We start from the raw sequence: 14826 nt of genomic DNA, 5'->3' as shown, positions 1-14826 counted from the left end.
AATTAGGAAAAAATCACGTAAAAGAAAAAGACGTGTCACGTGTCCGACAATTTTCTTTCCTTTCTTCACAGTTTCAAATTATTTCCTTCCTAATCTTGGATTCCAATTGATTCTTTCCATATTTCTTGAATCCTATTGATTATTTCCTAAAACCATATGGCACCAACAAGATTTCTTTCCAAAACTCAAGATTGCCAAATTCTTGCCAAATTTCGAGACACATATTTAACACCCATAACCTATTACTGCCGAGTAACTTACATGCGTTTTGTTAATTACATACACTTTTTATTAAAATTGGAGAGAGAAAAATATATGTACTTATTGTTCTACAATTTTTAAGCTCTAAACCTTGAAAATGATTGTGAGAATTTTTTCTAAAAAACAATTTGAATTAAATCAGAATTGGTTGATTTAGTTAAATTCCAATTAATTTCGGCCGATCTGGTTATCATTACTTGATCATACTCACATCTAAATGTACTTTTTGCATTTTTTCCAAAACTTTTTGTTGTCTTTTCCTTTTCGTCTTAATAGAATGTATTGTATTGGTTACATGCATATGGTAGCATGAGACTCACCAGTCACGACGTCCTTCCTAATTAGTTATGTTTTTGTTTTTAAATAAATAAAATTTCCCTGCAGTATCAAACTTTGTTTTCAAATTTTGTAAAACTATCTCCCTGGTTGAATCCTGGCTTAGCCCATGTATTCTTTGGGGAAAAAAAAATAAGTATACATATAATCAATTACACAATATGTCATGCCAGTTGATGATATATTAAGAAAATAAGATTGAGTAGTTGCGCCATATTTTGCATGACCTAAAGAGAAACTCATTTCACAGGGGTGACAATTTATTAAACCAAGTTACAAGATATATATATGTATCCAAAATTACATTGGTCCATTATAATTGCTAAGGAACTAATAGTTTTATGTTTCTCAATAGATTAAAGAACGTACATAGTTAATGTAATAGTAAAAAAGGACTCATGTATCTATTACTTTTGGATGTTGTTACTTGTATATAATAATGGTATATAAGTAATTATAAAAAATGATGTGGAGGAAAAAGAATGAATGAAAAAGTTATCTATGTTTGAAATTGACGAATGATAGTTTCATGTGGATATTGTGTAATCTTTTATGTAAACCTTGATGTATATATAGCAATGTCCATTACTTTTTGAGTAATGCTATTCATAGTCGTTCATTACAGTAATTGTCCTACGTGACACCCTGCATGGCTGTTTGTGATTTGATGAATTAATGTGGTAGCTTTTTCTTACCTCATATATCAATTCATTAATCTCCATATATACGTCATGTAAGACAACTGTGATAGTGAGTAACTGCAAATAGCATTATTCTTATTTTTTGAGTCAAAATTTGATTGATTTTGTACACTTTGAATTCTTGATGAGTTTTACCATACATACATCTGGGTTGAGTGTCAATCCCGATGTACAAATAACATTTTTCATTCTTGATAGGCTTAAAGCTAGGAATTTGCATGTATAAGTGGGACAAGAAATCATAAGTGGATATTTAGAAAATCGGAAATGGTAGGCTGCCAGAAGGCGGGTACAATTTTGTCTCTGTGGAGGCGATTATTAATGGAATTTGATACGACATTAGTGAAACACATGAGTTATAGGCGCAACACCTGTATGTGTGTGTGTGTGTGTGTATATATATATATATATATATAATTTATTTTCTTTGGTTTTTTTGTTTTTGTTAACTATCAATGGAAAAAAGTCATTTGTCTCCATGTAAACAGTCTGGCAATTTTTTCATGTACAAGTAGAATTATTCGAAACATATTTTAATATTTTTTATAGAATGTTCTCATTTGAAAAATTATGATATGATGTGAGGAATTCACGACCTTTAAAGTTAATGGGTTGCAGAAAAAAAATATGATACTAATTTTGATTCTAGATAGGAAAGTAAAAGAATTATTACTCCAGTTTTACATTCTAATAGAGCGAAGCTTGGACCAATTCAAATAGAATAACAAGTCAAATACTAGAACTATCAATACACGTTACCAATATGTGTATTCATCTAATAGTATTTTAAGGAAATACGTTATCCAAGTTGAAGTATTCGTACAATAAATATGAAATCAACACACGATACCAATATACGTATCAACACATGTTACCCCTAACCATTGCGTGTCCAATTGTTCCGATAGCCAGACAGGCTGGTCCAATTGTATCTATTTGCAATCGATTATTAATGGGATATGATATGACATCAGGGAGACATATATACTCAAATATGTTCTGTAGAATAAATTTATTTGACCTTGTTACTTTAGTGATATTAGAATTGTCAAAGCTGAAAACTTATGATACTAATTTGAGGAACTTGCGACTTTTAAATTTAACGAGTTGGTGTTTATTGGGATTTTGATTCTAGACTAGATAGGAAACTAAAATAATTATTATACTCCAGTTTTACATTGAGTACTTTTATTCTGATAGAACGAAGCTTGGACCATGTTGAATAGAATGTTAAGTTAAAAATTATAGCTATCAACACGCACGTTACCAATATGTGTATCCATCTAATAGTATTTACAGGAGATTCTTTGAAGGTAATTAAGATACTTTTTATTTTAAAGAGTCGCGTTGAATTTAAGATTCAATGTGCTTTTTATTTTAATGATTTAAAATAAAAAATCATTTTGTCTCTCATCGTTTGGGGAGTTAAACTCACTTTTCGCTTGTATTATTTATTAGTTTGTATTATTCTAAATTGAAAAAGATGGCAAAAGTACAATACATGAAAATTGAAAATAGTGAAATAGTTAAACTAAAGAGTTTGTTGAAATGGGTTAAAATTTTTACTCTTTAAATTTAAAATTTTTCTCTATTATATGCAAGATGCTTTTAAAATAAAGAACTTCCCCAGAGTTGCTCCTTAATATAGAGCTTAATTTTTCAAATTTTTAATTGTCAAAAAGTTACAATGGGAGGGATATTTAGCCCTTGTTTGATGGCTTTTAATTTATTTATTATACTTGTTTTCAATTATATATTCACACAATAAAATATTTACACGTAAACTCAAAATTTTTCCTCCTTCTAAGTACAAAATAATATTTAACAAATAAAGGCCACCAAACAAGGACTTAAATTTGATTTTCAACAAGTTAAAAGTATGTGTGATAGGAAAAAGAAAAAGAAAAATGCATTTAAGTTCAACGTGCAAAAAATTCAATGGATCACCAAGTCAAAATGACCTAAGCGCCCCTTTTTTTCTTCACGTATTCATTTTCAATTACACATTCACACAATAAAATATTCTTCACGAAAACTAAAACTTTTTCCTTCTTTTTAACTATACATTCCCCTAAATTTACTATTCAAAATATTATTTTCCCTAAATAATGCTCATCAAACACGGGCTAAATGTGCTTCAAATGATGTTGTAATTCTTATTATCTTTCACCCCATTGCAACATATATCTTGTTGTGCGAATACTTCAAACAGGGTAGCGTGTCCGTGTCGGACACTTATCGAATATTTTATCATGATCATTTTTTTTGTTTATATAAAATATTATATATTTTCAACTCATAATTATTATTAAATAATACCTCGTACATGGTTTTGTAAGAGCAGGAGGTCAGGTATTGAATTTCCCCTATATGTATATTACGAGAATCCATGATGAAATTGTGTTGTCACCTCTTATGATGTCGCCTCGCTCTCCAATTCCTCATTCGCCACATTTTCGTGCTAGGACTTAAGTTTCTTACAGGATTCACAACATTTTTTCTTCAATATATGTTTGAAGGTTATTGTACTTTTTTGTAACAGAAAAGGCTAAAACTTTTCATGTTACAGCTGTTTGTAACAGAAGTTTTAGCCTTTTCTGTTACAAAAAAGTACAATAACCTTCAAACATATATTGAAGCAAAAATGTTGTGAATCCTGTAAGAAACTTAAGTCCTAGCACGAAAAATTGGGGAATGAGGAATTGGAGTGCGAGGCGACATCATAAGAGGTGACAACACAATTTCATCATGGATTCTCGCAGAAAAGCTAAGCCTGAGAGTCTTCTTGTATCGTTAATTCTTTTCCTGTGTATCTATTTCCTTTCTTTCTCCCACAAAACGTTCGAATTCTTCGAATAGCAATTTCCATTGTCTCATCGTCCATATTTGCGAAGCAAACCCTAAACCACCCGGGCTCTACACAATGAAACGATGATCCTGGAGAGACATTCAGCTTTAATTCGTCGATAATTACTTGCCATAGCGCCATTTCACCTTCAAATGTAGGTTTCTCGAGCAATGGGCGCAAATCCATCCAACTGAAAAGGCCAGCATTGCTTTCTAAGCATTTTATTCCAACTTCTTCGAGTCCCCCGGTAAAGATTTTGTGCCTGTTTCCAAGCCTTTTCGAGCTTTCTGTCAAAAACATATTAACGAATTCCTCATCTGCTAACATTGATGCTAACAACTGTTGTGTTTGAGACGAGACTAATCCGAAACTCGACATTTTTCGCCCACAATTCACAACTGTATCGTTGTATGAGTACACTATACCCAACCTGAACCCGGGAAGGCCCATGTCCTTCGACAAACTATAGACAATGTGAATTAAACCGTGATTGCATTGCACTTCTTCAACTATCTCGGAGATACTAATGAAATTTGGAGCACGAAAAATTGTGGCTGCATATATTTCATCACACACAAGATGAATTTCCTTTTCATTTATGAATGTTACCAGGCTTCTCAGCGTGTCCCTGTCCATAGTGGTGCCTAATGGATTCGATGGGTTTGCTATGATAAGGCCTTTCACTTTGATGTTGGCTTTTCGGGCATTCTCATATGCCTCTTCGAGTGCTTGTAGCGTAATTTGGAAATTGCTCGAGCTTTCACTGTAAATAGGAAGTAGTTTCACCCCAGTTCTCCAGCTCAAGTCCCTATCAAATCTATAACAATCAAATGTCAAACTTACAAGCAAGATTGATGTTAATACATTTTCTGACTGTAATATATATAATATAAATCGCCTGTTAATTAAATTTCTGTTCCAGATGATATTGCCTTGAATATTTCTGCTCCATATAATATGGCTTGGAAAATTTTTTATGCTATGAATTAGTTCGTAATCTCTAATGTACAAGAGTAATAATAGAAAATAAGAAATATAGAGATGCTACAAGTACAAGAAAAATTAACAGAAAAATTACAGAAAATACAGTTGACGAATATTTATTGGAAGATAATAATGAAAATAAAAAAAAAAAAGGAAAGAAAGAAAAATAGGCTAACAGTTGTAAGAAAAATAGGCTAACAATTGTTATCAGCACCCTGTACAAATTCTGTCCAAAAAACCTGTACTTGAGGCTTAAACCTAAAAAATAAGGCACCGAGATTTAGAGTGGTTTACCGTACTTTCCCCCAGAAGAAGATGATCGTCTCTACTGCTACTTCAATATAACACAGTTCTAAAACTATTTCAACAATGCTGCATACACGGGGATAGCCAATAGGTTTTAAATCCCGGGAACACGTGTCGGAAAGAGATTGGACAATTGGGGGAAAAAAAAAGAAGAACAATGCATGAGTTGCCACACAGCCCCTGGATTTAAAACCTTTCCACAAATCTTGTCACAACAGTTAAGGGAAACTCTTTTATATGGTGTAAGAATTTTAGGTCGGCCTATAGTGAATGAAATATTTATCCCATGTTTGGTTCCATTAAAAAATGAAATAAAATTTAAGTAAAAATCAACAATTAATTTTAACAACATATTTCATGAATCCACAACATTTCAACCAAACATTCTATCAATTCTTATTAAAATATATTTTTTTCCTAAACCAAACAAGGGCTAATACTATATTGTTTGGCCCCGAGTAATCTAATATTCTACTCTATACAAGTGGTGATATCATTATCAGGAGTACCAATAAGTTACACGAGATGCTACATAAACAGGGAGACACATGTCCCTCTCCTATTGACAGGTTGCATGCGTGCCTCGGGAAAAACAGGGCCTATGTGGCCCTTTTTGAGAAGAGTTATTCGTAAGTTACAGCTTCTGACTTAAGAAAATGCCCGTCTTTCTAGTCTAAAGTCAACTCAATCATTTCACCCTTGTTTGATTCCCATTTTGAGGGAAATAATGTATTTTGAATACTAGATTGATTGATAATGTGTGGTTCAAAACTAAAGAAAGTTGGATTTGCACGTAATATTATTTTGTTAAAGAATGTGTGATTGAAAATGTGTTTTGAAAAAATAAATTTTTAGAAGAATGAGAAACAAACAAGGGCTTCATTGAATTTTGTAGAATTGGACAACTACGTTCAAGGCCGACCATGATATTTTGGGTGCCTTATGCCATCTTCAAATATGGGGCCCCTATGTTTTGAGCATTTTTACATAGAGTTTTAATATAATTATGAAAATTTAATACAAACAACACCAAAATTTGAAGAGGAAATCAACAAAATGCCAAATTTCAACATGCAATACAAATTATAAGTGAAGTTTGGCAAACGAAATTACAATGCAATGGTAAAGGGGTTTGTTCGTTTCTATGATCATTTTCTCACTGCAATTATATCAGACAAAATTGAATATATATTTGAGCAATTTACGTACAAAGTTGGAGAATGTTGACTGGAATAAATAATATAGCAAAATAATAAAAATGATGATAAAATACAAATGAACTTCTAATTTTATATTAATTCATGAGAAATTAACTTACAAATAAGAAGTATTGGTATGAACATGGATAAGGAATTATTAAAGTCAAAGTACTTTCAAAATATCTTAAAAGACTTCATGAGATTAAAACAAAACATTATAATAATAGCATATTACTCTATAGTACGTGTTTCGAAGATAAGAGAGAGAAAGAAATATGTAAGGTTGCAATAATAGCAGTGAGATCAAACCAATCTGCTAAATTGAATCTTCAAAATTTTAATTCAAAGAGAGATAATTTATTTAATGTAGGAATGAAAAAATAATGGTGGGGTGACTATTGGACATGAAATTTGAAGAGATAAAAAAACCTTTTGTTTGGTTAAGAAAATAGAAGGAATGTTTGGAACATAAATTGTCAAATTGGTTATTAAGAGGGAAATTAATGCTTGTGATATATTTATATAATAAATAAATGTAAATGATAAGTTTATATATATATAACTTTACATAATTTGGAGCCTTATCAGAGTGGGGTCTTAGGCGATTGTTTACCTCGCCTATAGTCAGGGACGCCACTGATTGTATTACAAGTAAAACATGTGTTTGAAAATATTCTTAGCCGCAGTTTTGTATATATTTTTAGTAGATTTTATCAAAAATTAATAAAATGTGTAGTTAAAAAGTTGTGTACCCTATAATATATGTGATTGAGATTAATTGTTAACTTTATTTTAAATTAAAATCTACCAAGCAGGGTTTAGTATCCAGCCGTGAACCGTTTGGTTTTCGAAAGATTTGGTAGTTCACAATCTTAGGAGAATTCTGTCTGGAATTCATAACTCAGGTGGTGGGGTCCAGAGAGAAAAGTGGAGTCCTCTGTCTCTAATTTTCTACTGCTCCGTTCATTCTTCTCAAGACAATATTGTTACGTACTTACTCCATTTCAAAAAGGAAAAAGGAGGAATTTAGGTGGATATGTTTGTCTGTTTGAACTGTATTAGGTTGCCCTAATATTCTTACTGTATAATATATTTCACGGGGCCTGTTTTGATTAAATGAGAGTAAAACTTTATACTCTTCCTCTACTTGTGGTAAAGCGGCAACTAGAGTTGATTTCATTAGGTTTTCATATTAATCTATAATATATTAAATATCACATTAATCGAGAATAATTTGTTGGAAAATTTTAACTCTTAACTACAATTCAATTATTTCAATATACTTTGATAAACCTTAACTTGATGAATCTTGAACTACATAAATCTAGAGTTATTATAGATGAATTTATTTTTATTCATGTATCTAAAAATTTTAATAGATGTTTAAATTCATGTATTAACAATTAATTCTTATATACAAGATGTAGTATAAAAACGTTGCTCATTTGCAATATTTCATCATCAAAAAAAATTTGAATCATAAATTTTGAGTTTTAAATGTACAATTTTCTTCCTTTAAATTTCTATCCCAAATTTTATTTTCTTTAATTCATTTGATACTCATGAAGCCCTCCCAAAAAATTGGTATCAAATATTACTTTTATAATATTTATAAAATATTTTAGAGTGGCGTGCTATGCACAGTCAACTTTGACAAGTCTTATAAGAGGAGGTTAGGATATAAGTTATAACATTTATTATATTAAAATGAAATGCATATCAATGTGTAAATTCAGTCCTTGAAAATATTCGATATTATGGATGAAGTGTTTCGTTCTTCAGGCTTGACAGTACACAACAAAATACATACCACTGATGTACTATATGTTTGTCATGGCCATGAAAACGTTGTCTTGGGACTTGGAGAAGCATAATAAAGCGTATATACTCGTAAAATGCAATTGATTTTATGTACTTACGCTGGATAATAAGGTGAAGGGACCAAAAATGCATCTCCAGGATCAGCCAAACAGAACATTAACAACTCATTAGCTCCGGTGGCTCCACCGGCCATCACTATTCGGTCGGGAACAAAGGTAACCCTACCGCCTCTCACCTTTTCCATAAACTTCGCCACGGCCTTCATGAAATTATTTGAAAGTACGTATTAGCATAACCGCACGAAGTCTCATGAATTGAGTAGAACAAATAATAATAATAATAATAATAATAATAATAATAAATAAATAAATAAATAAATAAAATTCATATAGGCGATTCTTATAAATTTATTGGCATTTTCTTACATTTCTGAATTCCAGCAAGCCATGATAATCTTGAAAGATGGCAATGTCTTTGAACGCGTCAACTCCTTCATGAGTACAGATCGACGCTCTGGGATTTTTCTTGACCCATTCCTCAATCAAGTCGAAGGAAAGCTGCAAATCATAATCAAATAAATGAGAGAAAGAACAAAAATAAACTCAAAATGCATAATTTTTCTTCCTGGAAAAGGAAATCCTAGAAATCATTATGGAACAACAATATGCAAAATACCTGATTTTCAGCAAGGCCCATTTGGATAACTCCATTAGGGTTTTGACTAGGATGAAAAGGGTCATTATCATATGCTTTCCATCCATTGAAATAGGGAGAATTTTCTCCATGCTGATCACTGGTTGCTAGTTTGGATAAAAGTTGGGTATTTCCACTTTTAAACTCCATTCTCACTTAATCCCAATATGAGGGAGAGAGAGTATTATATGTGTATACTTGTCAGCAATGAAAGTTGCTTCCAAGAATCTAATGAAAAGTATAAGGTGACATACATAGGTATATAAAAGCAATGGAGTGAGAAAAAATGGACTGAAAATTCTTTCGACTTTGAAAGCCAGGAAAACAAATGTCAATTTTCAGGCAGAAAATTCGATTTTGCCAAACTTTTTTTTATCATTCATCGTAATTGCTTACGTGATTCAAGACGAAATGAAATGGACATTTTCTTTTATGGCTATTGATTTTTCCGTGAAGTTTACGTCACCATGGGCGGATTTAGATGGTGGCCGCCCTAGCTGGATTTGTTGGGGAGATTTTTTTTCTTTTTTTCTATAATAGATAAAAAATTTAGGTTATATATCTGGTAGTTCATTTTATTTTCAAATCTCTCTTCTACCTAGTTGGTTAGAGTTTGTATTTATATATTGTGAGCTTTGGGTTTGAGTCCTTCCCGTCCATTTCATTGTGCAAAACTTTTATTTCTACAATATTGGATTCGTTGGGGGAGAAATTATTTCTTGTTTTGATAATAGATAAAAATTTTAGGTTATATAACTAGTAGTTTGATTTATTTTCAAACCTATTTTTTGCCTAGTTGGTTAGAGCTTGTATTTATATATTGCGAATTTTGGTTTGAGTCCTTCCCGCCCATTTCATTGTGCAAAATTTTTATTTCTACAATATTTACCAAAATTAATTCCCTAAGGAAAGGATCGAGCCTATGACCTCTAGTTAGGATGATTGAAAGCTTAACCATCATGGCAATGGTTAAAATTTGAACCTAAATTAACAAAATAATATATGTTAGGACTCTATGCGAGTCAATGACTTTTTTTTTTTTTTTGGGTTTTTGTCGTTTTAAATATTTTATACTTTAATAATTTATAAGATATAACTTATGAGTATTAAGTTTTAATTTATATGTTGTTTGAGAATTTGTTTATTATGAATTGTGATATTAAAAATTAATTTGAGTATTGTAAAATGTGAATTATGAAAATTGAAAATGAGAAATTGGAGAATTTATAATTTGTGATGAATTGTTGTTGAGAATTGGAATTTGAAACTTTAATTATATTTTAAAATTACTTTTAATTACGTTTAATCTTTGATTAACTTTCAATTCTCAACTGATTTTGGAATGATTTTTTCAACTGAATCTCAATCTAATTCTTGTAGTGCTGTATTTAATGTCTCAACTACTTTTAGTCAAGCAAACGATTTATTAAGAACACAAAAGTCTTATATATCATGTAATTTATATTATTTAGGATTGTATTGCCAATGATCAACGGTCGCCCTAATTGAGCCGAAGTCCCATATTTGTCCCTGACTATCACCATGCATGTTTTGTTAGTAAATCAGAATTGTTTATCCTTATTGGCGATCGATGTTATTTAAGAGCATCTCTCTTAATTATGATATGTAAACATGCCTTTATAAGGCACAAATTTGGAGAGTGAGCTGACAAAGTACATGTACAAAAAGTATCATGTAAGGTTGATATTTCAAATTTATCGCTCTTACCATACTTCAAACAAAGACAATAAGTAATCAATATTGACGAATCGATAGTAATTTTTTCAGAAGTCGAATAGCAAAGAATACGTCTATAACATGTAGATTAAATTCTTTATAATTGTAATTACATATATTACTTCTTAATGATAAATGTATAATTTTTTTATTTTTCGAGTTTTATTTTGCAAGTTAAGTTTCTTAAATTCGGAATATGGGACACCATATATTTCAGACCAATGCCAGAAGGGTGTCAAGAAAGCGTTGCTCGTATCAAAATTTTGAAAAATAAATAAAAGAATTGAACATGTCATGTAATGTCTGGGACACATATAATAAGCATCAAATATTGACACTCAAGCTTAGAAAGATGTCCGTATTTCATACGAAACAACTTGATAACAATATCAACATGAAGTAAATCAGATGTCAAATGAATACGGTATAAATTATTGATCACTAGAGGTGAAATTTTATTCAAAATTGGAATACAAATGTGGGAAAATTTATGCACTCAATAAGACAAGGAAGTTAATTTCCTATTGAATAACATAGCAGTCGACCTTTGGATTGTTTGTATAGATAGGTAGAATTGATTGTTCTCAATTCCTACTCTTAAAAATTTCAGATTAATTATCTCACGAGAATAAACGTCAATTAATTAGATTATTATTGTATTTCAATTAAGTCCACCAAATTATGTGTGTTAATTCATGACTGACATGTTTTCCGTTGCTATAAGTACTGGCAATTTCTTCTTCTGGGTGGTTCCTCCTTTTGAACAACTCAATTCATTTTCATATCTAAATTTAGAATCCCATCTGACTAAACTGAAACACATTATTTATGACTCACCAGATCATTAATCATACTGGACGGTTTGTAGGTCCTTATGATTAATTCACGGTATGGAAAGATCTTTCATCTTATGTTTTCTCCGACCAACTATTATGGTTTTTGTTGTTGCTCCGCACATGTACTTATGGGGTCTGTGGTAGGATTTTTGTTTATTTTTTTATTTCCCGTAAAAGAGTTTCCTAATAAACTTATCTAACAGATTCAAAATCAGATTCTTCATCTCATCAACAACTTTTGATGACTTTTCAAAAGCTTTGTCAAGTGGATCTTTAACTCTTTAGTTCTTTTTCTTGTTCGTCTTTCATTTTCGAGGACTATTCAAAATTAATTTTTGTTGTTGTGCCTATGTTCTCCTGGTTCAACACTATGTAGTTATTACTTATCGAACGTAATTGTCCTTCTGGAAATCATTTTTTGTTGTTTTCGCATTATTTTATTTGAGTTTTGGAGGACTATATATTTTTGGATATTAGATTTTCTGTTTAACATGATAAATTTTTATTTACCTTGTGTTCTGCTTTCATTTCTGAGGAGTTTGTTATAATATTATTATTTGTCGAATATAACTCAAAAAAATTTGTCAAATATAATATTTTTGTTTAAAACGATCATTTCTAGAATTTTTTCTTTTCTTTTTTGTTTGCATCCGTACAGTTGGAGTAAGAAAATTAAAGTATCTTAATTAGTCGGATCCATTATGTATTCTTCTTTAAACGACACTTGTACATAAACATAGATTTTTAGGCCTCTCTTATATATAAGCGAGAGATCACTTACATAATTTTTACCTATTTTGTACTTGAAAATAATAAATAAATAAATAAAACATACAGTTAAGAGAGGGGAGTTCAACTTTCAAAACTTTTTTTTTTTCTCATTCTCATTTTTAACTACACACATTTTCACAATAAAATATTTTCACTTAAATCCAAAACCTTTTAAACCACTCATTTTTCCAAAAATTACTATTCAAAAGCTATTTTTTTCCCATAAAATAAAAAAGGCTGTCAAACAGGGATTAAATATGTAAATATTGCATCCGTTATAATCAAGTGAAAGATTTCTTTGAAACTTACACACCAGCTATAATTACAGTTACAGCTATAGCCAAAATGGGGCAATGATGATTTGGGCTTGGTAGTATTAAACGGGGTCATCCATGTAGGCCAAACCGACTCGAGTTGCATGAGATTAGTTTTAGTGGGAGAATTCGGAGTAGTTGGAGGAGTTGAGTTTTGAATTTGAATCTTTATCTCTCAATCACAAACAACTTTTAAATAATTCTCGACCCTCCAAAAACCAACATACAAGTGATGCAAATTCGGGTTCTTCATAGAGAGAAAATTGTAAGGATTTTTAATTAAAGATGGGCTTGTATGTGTGAATAATTGTGTGTTAAATTATAGGCTATCGAATTCGGTTGAGCCCGATTAAAGTGATCTAATAAGGTTTCAGTTTTGGTCTTTAATGTATCCAGTTAAAGTATGGGTTTACATATGTGTAGAGACCGGGCCCAAGTCCTAATTCTATGATGGGCCGAATTAGGTCAAAAGACATCCCCATATAAATAGGTTATGGTCCCCAGATCACACGCAACGAATTATTCATTCTCTACTGCATCCCATCACAGAGAGGAAAAGGAGATTGTGTGTAGATTTGGAAGATCATAACGCGAAATTCATATTGCATTAACCATGTCAGATTCAGGTATGCTTCCGTTTTAATTCTTATATTTCTTGATGATTTAACATGAAAAATCCGGTAATTTAAAGTATTAAATTATCCAACAAGTGGTATCAGAGCCTCTTCATGTTAAATAATTGAGAATCGAATAATTTAATTTGGTTCTTGCAATATATTTAAAGTTTTTAGATTTAACAATTTTTGGATTTAATTTTTGTTGAATCTGAAAATTCTACTGCATGATATTCCTAATTCAAATCTGGAATAAATCTTTGATATTCAGTTTGAGGAATTTAAGATTACAGATTTTGAGTTTAAAATTTTCTAGAATTTTCGGTTGGTTTTAAAGAACTCTTTTTTTTTTTGGGATTCAGTTTATGGATTCTAATTATGGCTGCCACATGAATCCGGGTTGTCGGTTGATTAATTCCATTTGTTTAGCAATATAATTTCGGCGGCCTTGACATGAAATTGGAATCAAAACTATTGAATCCATTTTTATTATGAATTCTAGATTTGTTGCACGGAATTCATAGTTTTAAATAATATTATGACTTGTGTATTTAGTAATGGTTAGAGATCCACCAAAGTGGATAAATTGTTAACTGACCCGGTGCTACAGGCGCCGAAGTGCGCCGCCGCCAGAAGTAAAAAAAAAAAAAAAAAAAAATTTTAGGGTTTCTGTGTTTCTGCCGATTTTATGGGGGCGGGGGCCCTTGGTGTAAATTAGATAAGTTGAGGCCCCTGGTTGCAATTAGGGTTAGGGTTGTAAAATTAAGGTTTCAGTCCCTAACCTTTAATTTATAATAAGATTTGGGCCTTTAAGTTTCGAATTTAATAATTCAGTCCCTAAGGTTTTAAAATTAATTAATTCTGACAGTTAAAGTTCTGAAATTATAATTAAAGCCCTCAAAATTTAATTATTAATTCAAATTGGCCCCCTAAGATCATAATTAATTCAAATTGACCCCTAAAGTTTCAAATTTTTAAAATTTGATCCCTAAAGTTTTGAATTGGTCAGTTTTGGCCCCTAAAGTTTTAAAATTGTTCTAATTGATCCTCTAAAGTATTGAATTAATTAATTATGGTCCATAAAGTTTCAAGTTTATTAATTTCAACCCCTAAAGTTTGAAATTAATTAATTTTGCCCCCTTAAAGTTTTGAGTTATTAATCCTAATGCCCCTAAAGTTTAAAACTAATCAAAATATGCAAAATTGGTGATTTTCTTTCTCAAATTTTGGTACTAAAGACTCTTTTAAGAGATATAATATTCGAAAATTAGTTAATTGAAGCAACATGTTGCCGAAGCAACCTCTCTTGTGAAAATTGACTAACTTAGAATGTTAAAAAGTGTTTGTGCACGTGTTATTCATGGGAATATTGGTCGGCCCAAAGGAAGGTCAATATTTAGCTGAA

General features: G+C 30.9%; 1 pseudogene; it reads right to left on the bottom strand.

Annotated features, from left to right (window-relative positions):
* Positions 1-3965: 3965 nt before the first annotated feature.
* On the bottom strand, positions 3966-9350 carry LOC111390322 (annotated as a pseudogene).
* Positions 9351-14826: the final 5476 nt, after the last annotated feature.

Source organism: Olea europaea, chromosome 3 (genome assembly GCF_002742605.1).
Source record: "Olea europaea var. sylvestris chromosome 3, O_europaea_v1, whole genome shotgun sequence".
Taxonomy (NCBI): Eukaryota; Viridiplantae; Streptophyta; class Magnoliopsida; order Lamiales; family Oleaceae; genus Olea; species Olea europaea.
Note: the sequence above shows the minus strand (reverse complement) of the source record. Positions and strands in the feature narration are given on the sequence as shown.